The 21,648-nt window shown below is 42.4% G+C and overlaps 1 long non-coding RNA gene across 1 annotated transcript in view; it reads left to right on the top strand.

The window, feature by feature from the left end:
• The first annotated feature begins 7,056 nt into the window (after positions 1–7,056).
• LOC130141859 (uncharacterized) overlaps positions 7,057–21,648 on the top strand; it is a 136,936-nt gene continuing 122,344 nt past the window's right edge. The window contains exon 1 of the long non-coding RNA XR_008819206.1: positions 7,057–7,503. This is a non-coding gene — a long non-coding RNA (uncharacterized LOC130141859). The remainder of the gene's footprint in view (positions 7,504–21,648) is intronic.

Genomic DNA, 21,648 nt, shown 5'->3' with positions numbered 1-21,648 from the left:
GTTTTAGTATTATGCGTTCCTTGTTTGTTTCAATGCTTACAACGAGTAATGAGTAACTTGATCGAACGCATGTTTAAAACAAACGGGATTTGCAGGAGCGGTCTGCAAACTAGGACCATGCATGGCAATCAGTTAGCTGAGGGGAATGTGCTCGAGCTTGTCTAGACAACAATTAACATGATGAGGCATGTTTGCAGAGCACAGAGGAGTGGGAGACGGATGGTGCCAAGGATGGCCAAGGAAAGCTAACACCTTGCTGTTAATTGATGAAAGTGTCCTTTGTAGTTAACCACCAATCAGGGATTGCCTAGTATGTAATTCTTAGCTTAAAGAACCAATCTGTTTAAAGCACGCAGCTTCTGAAAACATATATAAACTCGTGATTGTGTACAATAAATGGACATTTGCTTGCATCAAGCTGCGTCCCGTCTCTTCATTCGCTGCAAATTGGTGACCCCGACGTGATCCGGTGAAGGATCTGACGTGGAGGGACTCTCGAATCGCCTAACTGAGCAACATGCAGCGAATCCCACAGAACTTTGAATGATCTGCTGAAAGGAAGCAGGAGCCGGCCTTAAATCCCTCCGGAGTTGAGAGGTGAGCTGTGGGAAATCCATAACGGGGAATCAGGCTTCATCCCCAGAAAGAGACGTATATGGACTCATAAAGGGTCTTCTAGTCAGATCAGAGAGTCCGTGCCTCAGTCTCCTCAAATGGTGACCCCTATGGTGGTGTTCCGAAGCCTTGGAAGAATAAGGATGGAAAAAAGACAGCTCGTGGAAGAGGGCTGCGTTCCGGAGGAGACGGCTTGGCTGAACGATCGTCTTGCTGTCTGGACCAGGCGGACAACCTAAACCCCGAGGATAACACCTGTATTCATCGAGACAGGTGAGCAGCCAAGAAACTTTAGAGACTTTGAAAGAATGAAAGTGTGTACATACAGCAGTCAATTGTATGATGCTGCCGCGGAGGGGAACTCCGTGTCGGGAATGCATTTAACATCTTGGTGGCAAATTCTGACTACACTTTGCCAAGTGTGGACTAATTCTACTAACGGTGCTAAACCAGAGGAAGCTGTAAATTCCACCGACAGCGCGACTCTTCTCAACACACTGTCAGCGATGGCAATTCTGTCCACACCTCCTCTGCCCCCAAAGCTTCTGTCACTGATTGCAGCGACCCTCACAACCCAGGAGCAAGCACAGGAACAGGACAACTCGGACAATGATTTCATTGACACTGATAAACCTTTTGATCCAGGTCCTATAGATCTGGAAAAGGAGCTAGACCTTTTCCCCATCCCCTCGTCTCTCCTGATGCATTGATTGTATTTTTGGGGAGGGTGAAAGGGAGTCTGAGGGATTGGTGACAGGAATGCAAGTGGGAAACACTTAAGTGATGGGTTTTGGGAGTCGCTATGGCATGTTTAGTACTTTGTCAGACAAATCAACCTGCAGAGCGGCAGCCTGTGCAATACGAGGCTGTTAAAGAGATAAACAAAGCAGCGCGGGAAGGGAGGATTCATAATACATTTGCTATGTCCCTTCCTGAAGTGATGGCAGAGCCTTATACACTCACACTGCATGATTGGAAGTTATTGCTTTGTATGGTACTAACTGATACAGTATATGATGTGGTTATCTGATTTTTGTGAGCTATGTGTAGTGGCCTTGACTGAAAACCTTAATCGGGGAATTGCTGTTAACTATGAGCAGTTGGCTGGAGAAAATTAACTGTGCCGATTCTGTGACTCAGGCAAGGTATCCCAGGGACAACTGTTTGCAAATGAATGAGATGGCTATTAAGGCAGTCAGGATGCGGGAGTCTTGCCACAGTCTTGCAGGGTCCTAGAGAGTCACTAACTTTAATACTAACTTGATTGATTGGCTTCAGAATATTTTGCAACAAGTCAAACTTCAGGAAGCTCAGGGGTTGCTTTTAAAACAACTAGCTGTGATAATGTCAATGAAAATCGTAAACGGGTGTAAGAAACTATGGACTAGGCTAGGGTATTGTTTATTAAGATTTATGTTAAGCCCAATGTAAAGAGTAGGCAACAAAAGATAAGATAACCGCCAGGTGTCCAGGATGACGCTTGTGCATATGAATGAAGGGTCAACACCTCCACTACTTCATGAACACGAAAGTAAAAAAAAGTATAAAAAGGGACTGTTTGAACTGCTCAGTACGGCAGTTGGCGAAGCGCAGACTCCCCTGCCGTCCAGCGCTGTCTTTGCTCGTATTCTACTTGCTGTAATTAATAAAAATTTTAATTGGATTATGATCCATTGTGGTCTCAATTTATAACAATTCTGGTGCCGTGACTCGGATAAGGAACGGTGGGCTTTGGTCCTCCGGGGAGGCGCCCCGCGACATTTCGCGGCCCCGCAACCAACAGCTTACTCCAACCTTACCGACGAACCTAAATTCTAGAATAATGAGCAAAGGAGAAACCGGTAAAATCCCATAAAATTCTGTGCACGGGAGTCCGGACGAAGACGCAGGACGCGTAAGTATATTGCGAATTTGTTCGCGGGTTTGCCGTTCGGGCGGGATTGGGTTTCCTGGAATATAACAAGTGAGAGTTTCGATATACTGAACCAAGCGAGTGCGGACTCTTAAGTACTGCGTCTCCCATCTCCCGCGAGGGACTGGGCCAGGAACAAGGGGAGTGAGTGAGTGTATGTTTGTGGATATTCCAGAAGATGGGGGCGAAGGGCAGCAAGCCCTCGACTCCCATGGGAAGGGTACCCATTGTACCTAAGAATACCCCTCTGGCATATATCTTAGACAATTGGAGATATTTCCCTGGAACTCTAGGGAAAGATAAGCAGAAGATGATAGAATATTGTACTAAGATATGGGGAGGGAAGAAAATTTCTAAAAATGTCTTTTGGCCAGTCTATGGGTCAGAAGAAGATTGGGTAAGACAGCAATTAAACCTCTGGGTTAATAATAAAAAAACCCCTTAACCCGGAGGAGAGTCGATATGCGGAAGTGTGGCTAGAAAGACCGGGAGCTAGACTTTACCCACTGAATGAAATAAAAACTAAACAAAAGAAAAAGCAGGAAGAGTTAGACGAAACCCTTCTAACCCCCCCTCCTTACATTCCTCCTCCTGCTCCTGCAGAGGTCCCCAGAGCGCCCACTCCCCCACCAGAGTCGGAACAAGGGTCTCCCCCTCTTCCTAGATGCGTAACTAGAAGTCAAAAAGGGGCAGCTCAGATGTACCCCCTAAGGGAAATACCCATGGGGGGACCTCAACCTGTGATCGGATATATTTCCGTACCCCTAAACTCGGCTGACCTACGAGATTTTAAAAGAATCGAGATGGGAAACTTAATTGAGGACCCACTCGGAGTGGCAGAAAGATTAAATCAATTTTTTGGGACCAAACCTTTATACTTGGGATGAGATGTAATCTATCCTTGGTCAATTATTTACTACCGAGGAAAGAGATATGATTAGACGAGCAGGAATGAGACTGTGGGATGCTCAACATGCCCAGGGACCCCAAGCAGATATTAAATGGCCACTTCAAAAACCTAATTGGGATAATCAGGATCCGGTGCATAGAACTCATATGCAGGACCTGAGAACTATAGTAATTCAGGGAATTAGAGAAGCAGTACCCCGTGGCCAGCATATCAATAAAGCATTTAATGAAATACAAAAGAAAGATGAAATCCCTACTGAGTGGATGGAATGACTGAGGAAAGCCCTTCAGCTGTACTCTGGGGTAAATCCAGACGACCCTTTAGGGTAAGCGCTCCTCAAAACTCAGTTTGTGGCAAAATCATGGGAAGATATCAGAAAGAAGATTGAAAAGTTAGAAGACTGGCAGAATAGAGGTTTGGATGAATTATTGAGGGAAGCTCAGAAAGTCTACGTAAGGCGGGAAGAAGAGAGCAGCAAGCGACAAGTAAAAATGATGGTAGCAGCGGTCAGAGAGGATCGCAAAGGGCGAACTGGTGAACACAGATCTGCTGGAACGAAACAAGGGAACGTAGTAGTAAAGAAGGAACAGAGATGTTGTTTTTACTGTGGAAAGAAGGGACATATAAAGAAGAATTGCAGAGAAAGGATCAGGGATGAGGAAATATTGAAAACGGAATAGGAGAGTCAGGGGCTCTATATCTTAGGGGACCGGAGTCATCATGAGCCCTTGATAAAATTAAAAATAGGTCCCCATAAACAAGGGTTCACCCTTTTAGTAGACACTGGAGCTGAGAAATCGACTATTAGGCAAATACCTGAGGGATGTAAAGTTTCCCCTGAAAAAGTACAAGTAATTGGGGCAAAAGGAGAACCCTTTAAAGTAAGCAAAATCAAAAATGTGGTATTTGAAACTGAAAATAAATTTGGAATGGGTGAACTCTTGCTCGTCCCTGAAGCAGAATTTAATCTGTTAGGACGAGATTTAATTGTTGAATTGCAATTAGAAATTAAAGTGAAAAATCAAGAGCTAACAGTGTCTGCTTATCCTTTGACCGTGGATGATCAAAAACAAATTAACCCCAATGTCTGGTACTCTCCGGACACAATTAGTAGACTGGAAATCCCACCAATTAAAATCCAAATTTCCGAACCCCACATACCTGTGAGGGTAAGGCACCAAGATAACCCTGAATGACAGAGACTTTATTTGATTATTTTGCCGCATTACCTTTTGGTATAAAGTGTGTATTGTTGTTTATATTTGCTATAATTATTTCTTTTTTTTTAATCTATTATATATGGAAGCGTACAAAGTGTGTTGAAGGAAATTGCTAAACTTATGCAACCACACAATATTAAGTATAGAAGATATGCTGATGTAAACAATATATGCACTCTAGATATACGAATTAGATGTAATAATTTGAACTGCAATTGTTATCCATTTGCTTGTTTCAGGTGTAAGGTATGCCAGAATAAATGGTGGACACACTGTGAATGTGGATACCCTCCAATAGGAGTTTGCACACAGTGTTGGAAAGTCCAAAGAACTCTTACTGAGTGGAAATTAAAACAATTAGAGTCTAAACAAGAAATTATTCGAGAATCCCATGAGTGGTGGGAAATTTTTGCCAAAGGAATAAACCCTCAATATTATTGTTACCACTTCACCGAACCAGTCCCCTTTGTAGCTGAAATCTTGGCTATAAAATGCAGAAGGGAAGTACTAACCGTGTCTTGCTTTGCCCCATTAGTTAAAGCTGCAAAGTGGGAAGCCTATGTAAACAGGCAGAAAGCCCGAAGCAGCTGTTCTCCTGAAGAATTCCCTTGCTGCCGAGAAGATGGTACACCCCGTGGCTCGAAGCAACCGAGTCGACGGGCAAGGCAGAGGAGGAACAAACTGTGGAGAAAAGAACCAGAACAATGGGACACTAAAGCAACAATGGCCGAACTTCCCCAGGACTGGTAAAAATATACTTAAATTGGCAAAATTGACAGACACCCTTTTTCCTGGTATACCGTTAGTTTTGTTATTGATAATAACCCAAGCAAATGGAAACCCTCATGAACCTATGAACTGGACAATAACAAACATAAAATATCCAAGTAATCCAATCCAAGCACGAACTACACCGGGCACAGTTAGTTTCAATGTGAGTTTGCATGATCTAATTACTGAAGAAGATCGTAGAGATGAAGCGGATATATGTAAACCAATTTATATATGTCCAGCATCAAACCCTGGTAAAGGATACTGTAATTCTCCAGGTCATTATTACTGTGCATATTGGGGGTGCGAAACATGGGCCTCTGAGTGGTCCGCACCTGGAGACCAATATCTAGAAATAAAGTGGTCACCGGAAGGATGCGAGAGACCTAAATTACACAGAGACCGGTGGGGTCATTGCTTAAGTAAACCGATTCCTTGTGTGGGCATCAATATAACTATAAAAAATCCTGCTCAGGACTTTTGGCTGGCAGGGAAATATTGGGGAATTAGATATTGGGAAACAGGTGCAGACAGAGGAGGAATTTTTCAAATAATGAAGAGACCGATGCCCCACGATCCTTTACCAGTAGGACCAAACCTGGTCCTGAATCCACCCACTTTCTCTGAAGAAAAGGTTGCCCCCGTAATTGTCGTAACCCCTTCTCCAGACTCCCTTTCGAAAAAAACTAATGACACTGTGACTGAATTCTCCTTATCCAGGGATCTAGAGTTGTCAGAATCCAAAGACCCCTTATGGAATCTCATGCAAGCCTCTTATCGTGCCCTTAATGAAAGCAAACCAAATTTAACTAAGGAATGCTGGTTATGTTATAATGTTAGACCACCATATTTTGAGGCAATTGGAAAACCAGGTAGGATTCAATGGTCTAATGGTTCAAACCCACGAGAATGCCCATGGGATGACCAGAGGAACCATACGCAAGGAATTACTATTCAATTAGTAACAGGTCAAGGAAAATGTATAGGTACAGTGCCCGAAAAGTATCAGCCTTTGTGCAACCGAACAGTCACTAACACCAATATAGAGAAACACAAGAATCAAAATGACAAATGGGCTATCCCGACACCAGGAGCTAAATGGGTTTGTTCAGACATCGGAGTAACGCCTTGCCTATCCCTAAACGTGTTTAATCAATCTCAGTTTTGCGTACAGGTGATTATTGTTCCTCGTCTGATCTATCACACCTCTGAGGAGGTGTTACGCCACTTTGAAGGAGACTTGAATAGACAAAAACGAGAGCCAATTACAGTGGTAACCCTAGCTACACTGCTGATAGCGGGCGGAGTTGGAGCAGGTACAGGCATAGCCTCCCTAGTAAAAGATCAGGAATTACAAAGTTTGCAGATGGCTGTAGATGAGGATTTAGCAAAAATAGAACAATCTATCCAAAATTTAGCCACTTCAGTAAAGTCTCTATCAGAAGTAGTGCTGCAAAATAGAAGAGGATTAGATCTATTGTTCTTAAAGGAAGGAGGGTTATGTGTAGCTCTCAATGAAGAATGTTGTTCTTTTGCTGACCATACGGGAGTAGTCCAGGACACCATGTCTGAACTCCGGAAAAGGTTAGATCAACATAAGAAAGATCATGAGGCGGGCAGGTCATGGTATGAAAACTGGTTTAATATCTCACCTTGGCTAACCACTTTGTTGTCTGCTTTAGCAGGACCACTTATTATGTTGATTCTGGGACTTATATTTGGGCCTTGTATATTACGTTATATTTTACACTTTATTAGAGAACGGTTTGACATAGCTAAATTGCTTAATTTAACTACGAGGTCTAGGGCAAAATATAAGAGTGTATCTATTAATGAGGATGAAGATTGTTGCGAATGCGTTATGCCACGTGAAAACTATGCCTATTGCAATTGTGAGGTATTACCTTGTGACTGTTATGATAAATGTTGGGATTGTGGAAAAAGGTTTGTTCGCAGTGCCGAGAATGAAAGCAGCGTCTAATAAACAATAATAGGATAAAAAGAAAAAGGGGGGATTGTAAGAAACTATGGACTAGGCTAGGGTATTGTTTATTAAGATTTATGTTAAGCCCAATGTAAAGAGTAGGCAACAAAAGATAAGATAACCGCCAGGTGTCCAGGATGCCACTTGTGAAAGATAAGATAACCGCCAGGTGTCCAGGATGACGCTTGTGCATATGAATGAAGGGTCAACACCTCCACTACTTCATGAACATGAAAGTAAAAAAAAGTATAAAAAGGGACTGTTTGAACTGCTCAGTAAGGCAGTTGGCGGAGCGCAGACTCCCCTGCCGTCCAGCGCTGTCTTTGCTCGTATTCTACTTGCTGTAATTAATAAAAATTTTAATTGGATTATGATCCATTGTGGTCTCAATTTATAACAACGGGCAACTTTCACAATTGCAACCCCAACATGTGTCAAATGATTGTAACGCAGAACTCACAGCAGACTGTAATTCTCAGGCTGAGTTCTGGAATGCAGTACAACACATTTTTGCTTCTCTAATCTCTTCTGTAAGAATAGTACACGCTTTTAACTTGCTTAGTAAATTAGGCTGCTAGCTTGCTAAACAAAGTAATACTACAAATACTATTCTTTTTTCTGGCTTATTAACAGATGTTGATTCTGTCCATCATATGTTGCTACAGAACCGAGTTGCTATTGATTTTTATTATTAGCACAGGGACACAAGTGTGAAGACTTTGATAGGATGTGTTACGTGAATCTGAGTGACCACTGTGAATTAATTTAGAAAAGCATACAAAACTTAAAAGCCTTAAAACAAAGATCTGCAGCAGAGCCAGGGGCGGGATGCCTTTGGTCTCTTCTCACGGCTGGGAAACTTTGGGCCATGACTCAAAAGTATTACAGGATTTATTATAATTATCTTTAACCACCTTATTGATGTTTGCCTTATGTCTCCCATACCTTTTTTTCCTGTATTCAGTGTTTAGTTGATTGTAACATAAATCAGGTCATGGTCACCCAGCTACACACAACCTTTCCCTCATCGCAATTAACAAGCAAAAAAGAGGAGGATAGAGAATGTCTGAAGAGAGATGTAGGAGAGGAAGCTGGAGAATATTTGACCTAACAAGAGATGAGAGAACAGCTGGGTATTGTGAAGGAGACTAGGAAAGATAAACATGGTTATCTAGTGTTTAATAGGTGTCTGCATGCTTGTAGAGATATATAGCTATGTAACTACATGAATGATTTCTGCCCTGAGCCTGGTGGAGCATACAGCTGCAGTTTGTGTCCGGGCTCAGCGATGTAAATAGGGGCTTCTCTGTTATGGTAAAGTGTTTCTCTTTGCATAAAAAAAGAGGGAATGAAGGGAATGACCCCAGAGGTATGTTCGGAGAAGGCATGCGATGTTTTGAACTTTTTCACTGAACCAGTTCTTGTTTGGTGTGCCCTTCCACCTATGCATAATGTTAATCCAAAAGAAGCTGATATTCCTTACACTTTGAATGTCGATAATTGTTTTTCTGTAGATGCTAATGTAGTAGGAGGCTATGATGGGATCGTATTGCAGTGGTTCTTCTCTTATCCAGAGTAACAGCAGGGAAAGCATTAAAGAGTTAAATCACCTTGTTTGGTAGGCAGTTAAGAATGTGAGTCAAAATTGCCACTGCTTTTTGTTGTTGCTTCAAGGACATGGCTGTGAGGATTTTGATGGTATGTGCTGCGTGGATTTTAGGCGCCCCATTGCAGCAACATGTTAACAAAATCTGAGAAAATGTCAGCCTTTTTGGCATTCATTCACTCAATTGGCAGTATTGTTTGTTTGCTATTGCCTTGGTTGCTGTCATGTTTGCAAGGGCCCTGCAGAACATGGCAAACCTGGTACTAGCTGTTCAAAAACAAAAAGGGGAAATTGTAAAATTGTACAGAACAGAGACAGTGGATTATTTTGACACTGATAATATGTCTTAGTTGCTTTTTTTATTTGTTCTATTACTTATACCTTGTTTTTACTCATTCGGTTTCAAAGGTTCTTTTTGTGCAACAGGAAGGGGGAGATGCAGGAGAGGTCTGCAAACTAGGACCATGCATGGCAATCAGTTAGGTGAGGGGAATGTACTCGAGCTTGTCTAGACAACAATTAACATGATGAGGCATGTTTGCAGAGCACAGGGGAGTGGGAGACGGATGGCGCCAAGGATGGTCAAGGAAAGATAACACCTTGCTGTTAATTGATGAAAGTGTCCTTTGTAGTTAACCACCAATCAGGGATTGCCTAGTATGTAATTCTTAGCTTAAAGAACCAATCTGTTTAAAGCACGCAGCTTCTGAAAACATATATAAACTCGTGATTGTGTACAATAAATGGACATTTGCTTGCATCAAGCTGCGTCCCGTCTCTTCATTCGCCACAGGGATTTGGATTGCTCAAAAACAAGAAGGGGGAGATGCAGGAGGAGGCCTGGAAAGCAGGACCACAAGTAACAATCAGTTAGCTGAAAGGAATGTGTTTGAGCTTGTGGGTCACAAGCCCTGGTGATAAGGGACATGAGAAATTACTGAAGGGTATAGAAACAGGGACTAAGTATCAAGTTGAGACTATACAAGGAATAAGGCGGTCAGTTAGTCAGCTTGCTCAAGGACATGGTACAAGAACTGCAGACATTGTTATCTCTATTGCTGAATTGCTAAATAGCTAGCATGAGATCTTCACGCGAGTTGCCACATAGTTATAGAATAAGCAAGTTTTTGGACCAATCAGAATAAGATGTAACATAAAACAATGTTTATAGTAGAGCTAAGAATGTGAATATATTTGATTTTAAAAGGAAATAGCATGCAAGTACATACACTAACTTAGGTAGTACTGAATAGAGTAAATCAGGAGAGAAACTGACATCCAGATCTTTAAATAAAAGGTAAAACCTTTACCTTTTGATCATTTAAATCATTAACATGAGGGATGAGTATTATATATGCATTCTATTTGTTACATCGATTTAGAAAAATAATTTAAGTATATTATACATGATTTTGTCATACTCAAAATCCTTAGCTTTGTTTCTTGTTATATTGCCATTATGAGACATCCTCTGCTGAGTCTCTTTTAGTATTTGGTGATGACTAAAACCATGATCTCTGCACTTTCTTGAGGAGGTCTCTCTTAACTGCATTGCTCTCCTTGATGTTGTTTGGGAAGTTTCTGCATATGGGGCAGCCTCCACTGAATGTGAACTTCTCTCCCCAGTTTGATTTTCACTAGAGGTGGCACTCCAGTAATCTGAAATTACTTCTTTCTCTCTCTGCTGATCACCCACAAACTGTGACAAAAAAGAAATATTACAAGCAACTGGTAAGCATGCAGTTAAAACAAAGGTTGTATATATAAGAAGAGCTCAAAGAACATTGTCTTATAAATTATATAATGTGCTGACAGACGATGGAGGGGTTGCTTAAGTGAATAACTGGAATTCTACATATACCAGAGACAGAGGTTGCCATAGGAGGGGTACTCCTAAAATTGTATGCCACACCATGTGCCACTGTCAGAATTAGCCAAGGGAAGTAGGATACTCAGAATCACAACTTAATAAATCTAGGCTGGCTGACAGTGAACAGAAGTTGTTACTATCTGAAAGTTGTTTAGATGGACATGTGAAATGACTTAACAGATCCATTTCAGTTTCCTATGGACACAAGCTCCTATCCTCAAAAATAGTGATGTTTAAGATGATGTCCTAAGCTATCTCATCTTATCCCGCTCTTGCACAAGTCTAGAAATGTGCACAAGATCAGGAACCATGTTTCACCTAAGGTTCAGTAACTCCCAGCCAAGAAGTTATTTCTAAAGACATACCAACCCTGAGCTACAGCCACCACAGATGAGATTCACTTACCTTCAGCCTTTTAAAAGCCAGGCATCTAGATGACAGTATGCATCCTGATTCCCCCTACCATTGGTGAAGAGGAAGAGCTACTTTCAGAGATGATGGAGATTTACCTTGTCCAAAACTTGTACAAAAAGGAACTTAATGATTGGTGTATACCAGAGGCTTATCTCTAACACTAAGGGAGAGAAATCCCATCCTAAGGATGTGTCATCACAAGGCATTTAATTGGAGTTACTTGAGTTTATTCTGTTTTAGTAGAGTGTGACGTGCTGCTGAGTATCACTCAAGTTGCTGAAACAGCCTGGTTACTCATTAGCATATTACAAACTTGAGAAATGCTGAAAGCTCTTGGGGCACACCTTCAGCACACATGCATATCAATTATTTCAAAGTGATGTGAGAGAAGTTGTTAGCAATTTCTTGAGGCACAATTAGAAATGGAGGATGCACTAATTTTTTTTTTTTAAGTGATATATTCAGGAGAGAGGTTACTGAAGAATTGCATTCCCAGAAGTGGTCCCCCCAGGTTAAGAGACGATGCGTGTTAAGGAGCCAGTGGGGAAGAAGTCTGGCCTGACTGAACAGAGAGCTTTGGCTGGAACTCAGAGGGGAAAAAAGGGTTTATGACCTTTAGAAGAATGGGCAGGCTACTCAGGACTACAAGGATGTCATGACGTTATGCAGGGAGAAAATTAGAAGAGCCAAAACCCAACTACAAATTAATCTGGCTACTGCTGTAAAAGAAAATAAAAAATGTTTGTATAAATACATTAGCAAGAAAAGGAGGGATGAGGACAATCACCATACTTTCCTGGATGTGAGGGGAAACAGTGACAAAGGATGGGGAAAAGGCTGAGGTACTTAATGCCTTCTTTGCCTCAGTCTTAAATAGTAAGACCAGTTGGTTTTGGGGTACCCAGCCCCCTGAACTGGAAGACTTGGACCAGGAGCAGAATGAAGCCCCCATAATCCAAGGAGAAATGGTTAGTGTCCTGCTACACCACCTAGAAATGCACAAATCTGTTGGGGTCTGCAGTGGGACTGCAGACAAGTTAGTTGACTTCAAAGACTTAGCCGTGTACCTTTGAGACAGCCACAAATTGTCAGGTATGTAAACAGGATGTGAAGAACCGGAACTTAGAATCGCAGCATACGGGCACCTACAGCAACAGCAAATAGCGAGCAAGAAGAAGGACACAAAAACCTATCAGGGTCTAACACGTCCACTGTCTAAGATACATAGTTTGTATAAACAATAAAGGCCATTTTATCCGAACCCAGCCACGCAGACATAGTGTTTCTTTTCAGTCCGCCTCGACTTGCGTCACCACACTTGGTGACCCCAACGTGCCGATGTGATCCCAGTAAAGGGTATCAAAAAGAGACCCTGACACTGTGCCGATGTGACCCCGGTAAGGGGTGTCAGGAGCGATCCTGAAACTGACCAGCGGGTTGCTGGGGAGGCGGAGCCTGGTGAAGCGGAATAGCACAGAGAGCAGCTGCAAGATCCCAGGAGAACGTGACACCGGTAAGGTGAGCCTCCAGGGAAAACATGGGGAGTAAGTTATCTAAAGAAGATACCATGGTGCTATCAATGTGGAAATTAGTATTAAAGAAGCGTGGAATTACTTTAGATGGGCTCCGGTTAAAAGATATGTTATTGTGGACCAAAACACATGGAGTGGAAATGTCCCCCGTGACTGGTCTTGGTGTGTGGACCCGGGAAAATTTATGATCAACACTGTCAGAAGCTCTGGAAAAAGGGGACAAAGAGGCATCGGGGTTTTTGCCTACCTGGGGACTGCTTAGACATGTTGTAGGGGGCTTCAAGAATCTGCAAGACGCAAATGGGGGCTTGCCAAATCAGTAAAATGCGAGTGGAGACTTGCAGAGTCCGCAAGACACGAGTGGGGACTTAAAAAGTCAGCAAAATGCGAATGAGGGTATATCGTTCAAACCTCCCCTGTATCCCCCTCCAGAATACAGACAAGAGGATGAGGGGGTGGGGGAGGGGGAGAGTCTGTGTCCCTTACTAGACGGCACTCCCCAGTGCCCCGAATCCCCTAAATCTCTCCAACTGCATCGACTTATACTTGATACCGATTCCAAGGACGGCAAGCAGAAGCCTCGGTGGATCGATCCCAGCCCCCCTGACTCCCCCCAACATTCGTGCCAGCCCACACGCCTTCCCCCCTCGGCACCGCCCATCCCGCCCGCCCCCTCGGCTCCGCCCCTGCCTGCGCAGGATGGAAATGCCGAAAACCCGGATTCGGGTCCAGCTACGACAACGTTATCAGTCACAGGCAATGAAAAAGGTGGAGGTGGTAAAAATCTGGTTTCCAGTGGTACAGTAAAGACGCGCGACCCTCGGCGTTTTTGGCAGGCTGTAAGAGATGGGGCATTAAGGGAGGGAAACTGGGGTTTAGTAGAACAGATAGGCGGACCGCTCCTTGATCTTCCTACTCCTTGCACCGATGCACCGAATGCATATCCTATTGTATTGGGAGATGTGGCTGCTGGTAATCCTCACGTTCACACACCATTTGCTTGGAAAGTAGTACAGGACTTTCAAAAAACTGTTTCGCAGTATGGGGTGACTGTTTTCTGTCACGCGGAAAAGCTGTCTATAATCAACTGTATTACAGTGGTTGAAAAGTATTTTGCTGTTAAAAAAAAAAAGGAATTGTAGAATTGTATGGAACAGAGACAGTGGGTTGTTTTGACATTGATAATGTGCAGTTTTGGCCTTGCTTTGAATGATGTGCAGCTGAGATCCTGCAGTAAAGAGTTAAATAACTTTAAGGGAGTATGAGTAGAAACTAGGATGAGATGGAAGCGTGAACGAGTAGTTTTAACCTATCACCTTTTAAATAACAAAGTCTGCGTAGCGTGTGTATTTTTAGCTGGGGGTACATATTGGTGTGAGTCTTTTAATAAAGTGGCACTAACTTAAAAAACCAAAAAGGGGGGGGGGAATGGACGGAATGACCCCAGAGGCACGATTAGAGAAAGCATGAAGTTGTCTTAGTACGCGTGAAAGACCCTCGTACTGGGCATTGGTCGGGACCGCATGAATTGTTAGCTTGGGGGAGAGGTTATGCTTGTGTTTCCACAGATGAATGTCCACGATGGATACCTGCTCGCTGTGTGCGGCCTGAGCTTAGCGTGCCAGATCGTGGGAGCGCTGCTGCCGCCAGTCAAACCAACAACTAATGTGTGGCCTCCTTACTGAACCAGTCCTTGCTTGGTGTGCCCTTCCTTGAAACTGATTTGCAGACATTGTTGCAAAAAAGTGAATGTATGCGGGGAATGAAGAATCTTACTGAAAGTCTTGATATTTTCGATAATTGATTACCTCTGTATAATGTTAATCCACAAGAAGTCAATATTGTTTGCACTTTGAATGTCGATACCTTGTTTGTTAGGCAGTTAAGAATGTGAGTCAAATTTGCCACCATTATATACAAAACAGAGCAACTATTGGTTTTTGCTGTTGGCTCAAGGACATGGCTGTGAGGATTTTGATGGTATGTGCTGCATGGATTTTAGGCGCCCCATTGCAGCAACATGTTACCAAAATCTGAGAAAATGTCAGCCTTTTTGGCATTCATTCACTCAATTGGTAGTATTGTTTGTTTGCTATTGCCTTGGTTGCCGTCATGTTTGCAAGGGCCCTGCAGAACACGGCAAACCTGGTACTAGCTGTTCAAAACACAAAAAGGGGGAATTGTTGGGGTCTGCAGCGGGTCTGCAGACAAGTTAGTTGACTTCAAAGACTTAGCCGTGTACCTTTAAGACAGCCACAAATTGTCAGGTATGTAAACAGGATGTGAAGAACCGGAACTTAGAACCGCACCATACGGGCACCTACAGCAACAGCAAATAGCGAGCAAGAAAGACACAAAAACCTATCAGGGTCTAACACGTGCACTGTCTAAGATATATAAATAGTTTGTATAAACAATAAAGGCCATTTTATCCGAACTCAGCCACGCAGACATAGTGTTTCTTTTCAGTCCGCCTCGACTTGCGTCACCACACATGTCTATGGGGCCAGATGGGATACACCCAAGAGTACTGAGGGAGGTGGCAGAAGCGCTCACCAAGATATTCTCCATCATTTATCAGCAGTCCTGGCTAACCGAGGAGGTCCCAGTTGACTGGAGGTTAGCCAATATGACACCAATCTACAAGAAGGACTGGAAGGAGGATCCGGGAAACTACTGGCCTGCCGGCCTGATCTCAGTGCCGGGGAAGGTTATGGAGCAGATCATCCTGAGCGCCATCAAAGGCACGTGCAGTTCAACGAGGGGATCAGGTCCATCCAGCATGGGTTTATGAAAGGCATGTCCTCCTTGACAAACCTGATCTCCTATTACAAGGCGACCCACTTAGTGGATGAGGGAAAGGCTGTGGATGTTGTCTACCCAGACCTTAGTAAAGCCTTTGAGACTGTCTCCCACAGCATTCTCCTGGAGAAACTGGCTGCTCATGGCTTGGATGGGTGTACTGTTCGCTGAGTAAAAACTGGCTGGGTGGCCATGTCCAAAGGGTTGTAGTGAATGGAGTTAAATTCAATTGGCACCTAGTAACAAGTGGTGTTTCTCAGGGCTCAGTATTGGGGCCAGTTTTGTTTAATATTTTTATTGATGATCTGGATGAGGGGACTGAATGCACCTTCAGTAAGTTTGCAACAACACCAAGTTGGATGGGAGTGTTGATCTGCTTGATGGTAGGAAGGCTCTAGAGGACAGGCTGGATCAATGGGCCAAGGCCAGTTGTATAAGCTTCAACAAGAAGTGCTGGGTCCTGCACTTGGGTCACAACAACCCTGTGCAATGGTACAGGCTTTGGGTAGAGTGGCTGGAAAGCTGCCTGGCAGAAAAGGACCTGGGAGTGTTGGTTGACAGCTGACTGAGTATGAGCCAGCAGTGTGCCCAGGTGGCCAAGAAGGCCAATAGCATCCTGGCTTGTATCCAAAATAGTGTGTCCAGCAGGACTAGGGAAGTGATTGTCCCCCTGTATATTCGTGAGGCCGTACCTCACATACTGTATTCAGTTTTAGGTGCCTCACTACAAGAAAGACATTGAGGTGCTGGAGCATGTCCACAGAAGTGCAACAAAGCTGAATAAGGGTCTAGAGCACAAGTTTTATGAGAAGAGGCTGAGGGAACTGGGGTTGTTTAGTCTGAAGAAAAGGAGGCTGTGCAACAACTCTTGCTCTCTACACCTGAAAGGAGGTTGTAGCCAGGTGGGTGTTGGTCTCTTCTCCCAAGTACCAAGTGATTGGATGACAGGAAATGGACTCAAATTGTGCCAGGGGAGGTTTAGACTGGATATTAGGAAAAATTTCTTCACAGATAGGACTGTTAGGCATTGGAACAGGCTGCCCAGGGAAGTGGTTGAGTCACCATCCCTGGAGATATTTAAAAGATGTGTAGATGTGGCACTTAGGGACATACTTTAGTGGTGGAGGTGACAGTGTTATGTTTACAGTTGGATTCAATGATCTTAAGAGTCTTTTCCAACCTAAATGATTTTATGATTCTATGGCTGTTGCAGAATGGCTGCGTGATCACAGCCATGACTCCCTTAAAGATCTTTGTGAAACAAAGTTAGCGTAAGTTAGCTGAAGCAGGCCTTGCAGCTATGCTGAGGCATGCTGATAAGGAAGCTGAGAAAAACACACTGACCTTGTGCCTAATGTTGTAAATAACTTTGAGGAATTCGCGTAGACAAGAGAGAAAAAAAAATATGTAGCTAGCTAACCACAGAAACCGCAAGTAGGAGGACGTATGAAAATGTAACCCTTTAGAGCTTAACCAATCAGCAGATGACTAGTAGGCATAATTAACTGGAACTGTATATAAGACATAATCGCGCCGTAATAAATCGAAGCTTGCTTTATCACTCATATTGAGTTTGCCCGCTTGACTTCCCTCACCATCAGCATATGGCATTTTGGGAAAACCAAATATTTCCATTTACAAAACTATCAATGCAGTACTTTCCATGGCATTACATCTGCTATGGGAGGAGGGTTAGAGAAAGAAAAGAAAAAATTCAAAGAGGAAAAAAAGCCACTTTCTTTGTAAGGCACCATATATTAAATAAATGGGCTATTTAGATTCCTATTTACGTTGGCAGGACAGTACAGGCTCTCCTCTTTTGGGTACCTGTTTCACCACAAGGTTACAACCATAAACAAGGATGAGAAAATACCACGGTGAACAGCATACTCTTAGAACGTAACAGTTACTAAAAAATTAACCAGGATTTTTTCCTCATTAAATTGCTTTCCTACTTTCTGCCTTCAAGAACAGCAGATGGAGGCACAAAGAAAAGATAAAATTAATTATTAATTGACAAGATGTTATAGATTCCCATTCCCATAGGACCCTGCTTCACAATCTTAACTGCAATATTGAGTACATCTATAGATTAAGTGTCACACAGCTGGGCTAAAAACTTCAGAAATTAACACTTCACTGAAAGCCTTACAATTTGCTATGGTTCTGAGACAAGTAGCCTAGAAACCTTGCAGCACCTTGAAATTAGTTACCTTTGCAGTACATTTTATTACATATTGTTATATTCAGTTAATACTACCAGCAAAAGAAAGAATTAACTTATAGACTTTAGATGCTTTATGACATTCTGGGGTGTGGAGTGGCTGGAAGAAAATGGGCATATTATGAGCAATCCAGACCAAGTAACTGTTGTAATAGCAGGCTGAGCAGGCTGAAGCTGTAACAAGCTGCAGCTGTTGTGAAGGACATATGCAAGGCCAAGAGAGACAAAGAAACTGTGTACTGGCAGAGAGATAAGAAAGTTGGACTATTAAGGAACTGTATGTGGGAAAGAGATAAAGGAGTTGGACTGAAAAATAAGAAAATAGAATGTCAAAACAGAATGTAGGTGAGGAGCATGGATACCACACCGTGACCAATCATAGAGTGCAGGAGAGTGAATAGACAAGCAGCTTTAGCCTATTAGCAATCTAGAAGCAATGTGTGTGCTTTGTGCTAGTGTATATATTGCTGTGTATCCCTTAATAAAGTGGCACTAACTTGATCACATTGGTCGTTTAAGTTGTGTTCGAACCTTCCGCATCAACACTGGGGAAGCAGAGTGACTGTAAAACCAGCTTTTATACGTGGCCTATTGATGATTTGCAGATCCAGATTATTCAAAGACAAGGCAGAGCAGAGAATCTGATTCCAGATTTACAAGTGATGTTTACTGCACTCTACAGCATACACATACTTCTCCTATGTGTCTTTCTCTTTCCTTTACTATAACCTAAACAGAAAGAGACTATAACGTTGTTTTCCTTTCACATCTCTCTCTATTTTTGCATTCATGTTGTTGAATTCAAATGACCTATTCCAGATCATCTTTACAGCACAGGATATACAGTTTGGAGAGAACAGCACAGGGAAAAAGAAAAAAACAGAAGGATCACGTTGTACCCATACACACTGGCTTCTTCAGGGGAGGACATGAATCATGCCTCAGTTTTTTCAGTAAGTCTCACATAGGCTCACAAAACAACATAAATGCACTTATAAATATCTGTGTAAAAAATCCCTGTAAGTAGTCTTGCTAGTCTACAGGAAAGATGGCTATAATTATTTTTGTAATACTTGCAAAGCATTTGTAATCTACAGCAGTGGGAGCTATGAAAGCAGAAAACAGCACACTATAGTCTGGAGAAAAAATGGAACAGGACGGAGTAGGAAACTAGAGTTGAAATTGGCTGGTATATGCCAGTGTGCTGCGGTGAAATAACAGAATAGTGTTTTGGAACATTCCTTGGAGGCAACATGAGACAAAGAAGATATACAGAGGGACTAGGAGTTTTTGAAACTCCCATGCTGATTCTACATTTCCACGTCAGTCACTGATTTAACTTCACTAGGATTTCCCATCTCAGCATGCTCAGCCATTCTCATAACATGGATAAATCAAAACAAAAACCACTACTGGACTTTTAAAACAAAACCAATTAAAATGTATTAAATGTAAATTACTAATGCAAGTTTATTCTCTAGTAAGATTCACATCTCCAAGTAATTTGACTATTCTGTAAAATATTTTATGATAAACATAAGTTTTCAAATACTCATTAAACTGTGTATGTATTTGCTCATTTGTTATCCTCTGCAATTTAGAGTCTGTTAAGGCTTTTACTTCTTCCACCTGAATTGTAGGAAGCTGAGGCTCAAACATGTTTGTTATTTGTGTACAGTCTTCATCTAGCTGGGGAATACTGGGTTCTGAATTTAACTGCTCTCCTTCGGTGTTAAGCTGTCTCTCGTTCAGCACTACAGGGGTGACAGGCTATACTACAGATCCTGACAAGGAATTCAGAGCTGTCACAAGCTCTACTGACAGGGCATTACTGCTCTCATCTGCTGTTGGATCAATGGAAAAGGCATGACCCTGACAATTCCTGGGGTGCATTAGGAGGAGTGTGGCCAGCAGGTCGAGGGAAGTTATCCTCCCCATCTACTCTGGCCTGGTAAGGCCACATCTGGAGTACTGTGTCCAGTTCTGGGCTCCCCAGCTCAAGAGAGACAGGGAACTACTGGAGAGGGTCCAGCAGAGGGCTACAAAGATGATGAGGGGACTGGAGCATCTCCTTTATGAGGAAAGGCTGAGGGAGCTGGGCCTGTTTAGCCTGGAGAAAAGACTGAGAGGGGATCTTATCAATATCTACAAATATCTCAAGGGCAGGTGTTAAGAGGATGGGGCCAGACTCTCTTCAGTGGTGCCCAACGACAGGACAAGGGGCAACAGGCACAAACTGCAAGACAGGAAGTTCCATCTGAATATGAGGAAAAACTTCTTTACCTTGAGGGTGACAGCACTGGAAGAGGCTGCCCAGAGAGGCTGTGGAATCTCCTTCTCTTCAAAATCCTCCTGGGAGCAATCCTGTGCAACCTGTCCTAGGTGAACCTGCTTTAGCAGGGAGTTGGAATAGATGATCTCCAAGGTCCCTTCCAACCCTGACCATTCTGTGATTATCACCTTCAGAAAGACATCTAGACACAGGCTTATTTCTGGAGAGAGATCTTCATGACTTAATATCTGTGAAAACTAAACATTAAAAAAAATTGTTTACAAAAAGGAATAAAACAACTCTTTCTAAAAAGCATGCCATTAACATTCACTTTATAATCCATCCATAATACATATTTATATTTTATTTGCAATTTTTGCAAACTACAAGACTTGTAAGCCTTCCCTAAGAATTCATACAATTTCTTAACAAGGGTTAGACTGAGGTCTCGGTTTCAAAAGTAGAACACTTCAGTTGTTGACTTCCCTAGCAGTGAAAATCCAGAATAAGAGACTAAATCTGTTATAAAGTCACGGATACTATGCAATTGCCAATGACCTGAAGGTGCCAAAAGGCTTTAAAAGAAAGACATTAAAAATTTCTATTACACAGAAACAATGAAACTGGACATATTCACAATGATATAAAAAGAATAGTTAGTAAAATACAATATACTCTGAGGTTTTATTACATGTTTATGTGGATCCCACACAGGTATGGAGCATTTGTGCCTCTCAAGCTTCAGTTAAAAACCTTAGGAGTATCTTTGGAGGCTGCATGTTTGAGTTTCCACACTGAGCACAGAACCACAAAACCATAACTGTTCTTGGAAAAGTAATACTGCTGTTGTTGTTCTAATCACGTTGAGCTGCTTTCAACAGATGCACCCATTTTTATACCAATTAATTTCACTTTTTTTTTTTTCTATATCTGTTTCAAATGCTTCTGCAGGAGAAAATAAGATACCTTAGCAGGTCTAAAATATTTTTTCTATATAAAGTGTATATATAATAGTGGTGTTGCTTAGTAATAATGGATCTTAAGATAATTTATTTCAATACATTTTGAATTGGCATTCCCCTGCAGGGGCCACCCAACACTCAGAAGCAACAACACCAAGTGCACAGACCAGATTAGTTTCATAACTAACAAGTCCATCATATTATAAACTAGTACTATATAGTAAAACACTATAATAACTTTAGCCCAGGTCCCAATATAAACAAACTACACAACAGGGAATACATACTGTAAATAAACAAGACAATTCAACCCTGGGAACATGGGCAGCAAATTCAAAAGCAGAGAAGCCAACATTGTAGCCAATTACTATTAATCTAATACAATGAATACTGCAAACAATTTGATCTAACAGTCTGATTAGACCTGTCATTGTTGCCCCATATCGGGCGCCAAAAAGGACTGTCATGGTTTAACCCCAGCTGGCAACCCAGCACCACACAGCCACTTGCTCACTCCTCCCCACCCAGAGGGATGAGGAGGAGAATCAGAAAGG

This window comes from Falco biarmicus, chromosome W, assembly GCF_023638135.1.
Source record: "Falco biarmicus isolate bFalBia1 chromosome W, bFalBia1.pri, whole genome shotgun sequence".
Classification (NCBI taxonomy): Eukaryota; Metazoa; Chordata; class Aves; order Falconiformes; family Falconidae; genus Falco; species Falco biarmicus.
The sequence above is the reverse complement of the archived record's forward strand: the minus strand, read 5'-3'. Positions and strand labels throughout refer to the sequence as shown.